This window comes from Panthera pardus, unplaced genomic scaffold (genome assembly GCF_024362965.1).
Source record: "Panthera pardus isolate Hobbes unplaced genomic scaffold, ASM2436296v1 HiC_scaffold_1, whole genome shotgun sequence".
NCBI classification, from domain to species: Eukaryota; Metazoa; Chordata; class Mammalia; order Carnivora; family Felidae; genus Panthera; species Panthera pardus.
Window position 1 is genome coordinate 56,949,430 of NW_026526654.1, and position 2,449 is coordinate 56,951,878.

Sequence of the window (2,449 nt, forward strand, 5' to 3'; positions counted from 1 at the left end):
GTGAAGAAAATTAAATCTGAAAAGGCTACATGCTGTATGAATCCAACTATATGACTTCTGGAAAAGAAAATGCTTCGGAGACAGTAAAAAGAGCAGGGCTTGCCAGGAGTTAGAGAAGAGTGAGAGAGGGATAACTAGGTAAAGCTCAGGGGATTTTTATGGTGGTGAAAATAGTCTTCATGATATGTAGTGCTCAGTAGATACCGTGGTACCGTTGTCAAAATCCATAAAATGTACCACAGAAAAAGCAAACCCTGTTGCAAACTATGGATTTTGGTGAATAATAATGTATCAATATTGGTTCATAAATTGTAACACATGTACCACACTAATAAAAGATGCCAAAAATAGGGGAAAGTGTGCCAGGGGGAGGGGCGAGGGGACGGAAACATGGGGTATTTATGAATGCTGCAGTTTCTGCTTAATTTTTCTACAAACCTAAAAATGCTTTAAAAATGAACTGGTTTTTATAATTCATTTTGAGGAACCTGAGTGAGAGATGAACCTCTTAGGAAGATAAGCACAACAGATTCTATGGTCTACATCCCTTTCTTCGACCCTTGGGTAAGTCATTTCATCACTTTTTCCTTAGCTTTCTACATGCAAAATGGGGAAATAATAATACCTACCACATAAACCTGTTGAGGATTCCAACAGTGCTGGTACATAGTTCATTATTTTCTGTACAGTCGTCATCCATGAGATCGATGGAAACCGAAGTAGAACAAGAGGGTAGTGTGACTTTTAGAGGAAACATGTCTTAATATGAATCCTATGGCCAGAAGGTACAATCGTGGTCTCAGAACGAGGTCCCACATTGAAAGTCACAAGAGCAATTGTTGGCAAGCATTGCTCTATAGTTGGTTAATTTCTCACATGGACATGTCTATTTTATGTTGTCTATGTGATGCCTATAAAGACTATTGCCTCATTCATCAGTTTAGGGAAGATCATGAAGACATAGTAATTACTAGAATGTATTCAGTACTTTTTTGTTTGCCAGGCACTGTTGTAAGAGTTTTGCATATTGCTTAATTTGTACATAAAAATTAGGTAAGTACTGCTATTCTCACTTTACAAATGAGGTAACTGAGGTTAACTGACTTAACTTGCTGGTGGTCACACAGCAAATAAATAAAAACTGCTTAGTTTGAAACTAAGTCACCTGATTCTAAAATCTGAATTCTTCATCACCATATTATGGTGTCACCTTTGTAATATATACATTCTATATATGCATTTGCTGTGTGTTCGTTTCTTGTTCTAGAATTGGATTTTAACCTGGTTCCACAACTTATTAATTTTATGTCCTTAAGCAATTTTATTGGTCTCCATGGGGATAATGATATCAACAACATAGGGTATTGTAAGGATTAAGTGGCCAGATACAAGTACTGTACAAGTACAAAACAAGTACTGTTTTGAAAAGTACTGGGGACAGAGAAAGGACTTAATACATGTTATCTTCGTTATATTTTCATTGTTACTTAATGATTTTATTATCATATCAATCCATCTTTATTACTGAGTATGCCGATAACAACCTTTAAAAATTTTATATCTTTACTATGTATATATTAAAATATTTTGTAGAGATACACAATATTTGAAATTGTCTTACAGCCATTAACAATCTCTATTTCACAATGTAAAGGGATCTATGGTCATTAACAAAAAGGTTTTGAGTAGAGGAGTTCTATCATCACAGAAGACTAAGTGGTAACACTGAATTTGGCACGGTGCCTTGTCCATAGTAGGCTCTCAATAAATATTTGATAAATTAATGAATAAATAGCACTTATTCCAATAGTGCCTTACTAGAGAACAAACAGAGGAAATGACAATGTTAGCTCTAATACCACGGTTAACCACGAGCACAGAAGGAAACTCAGCCCAACTGAACAAACACAATATACTTAAATCTAAAACACTTAGTAATGCCATAAATCTTGCAGGGATCCAAAGAAATCCCTAGGAAAAAATAAGGGAAGAGTCACAGAGAAGTTAAGACTTAAGATCTGACAGGTTAATAGAATTTATTTACTGGGGGAAAGGCACCCCACTCATTAAACCACATGTATAACAAATGAAAACATTACCTCCTAGTGTTAGGATTGGTATGGGGAGTAATTATTAAATATACTTTTCCTACATTATGACCTATGCAGTATATTATGTATATTTCATGTAGATTTCTATAAATTCATATGTATCTGATAGTTTTGCTCACCCATTGCTGCAATAATGCTGCCTAGCAAACCATTGCAAAATTCAGCGGCTTAAACAACACACTTTTATTCTTATGCTCGCCTGACTGTAGGCCAGTTATGGTTCAGCCAATCTAAGATACATTCTGTCGGGTGTCTCTACTTCATGATGTGAGTAAACTAGGTTTAACCCCATGGTATGGGTTGGGTTCAGACCCACTCTGATTTTCTCACATCCACCC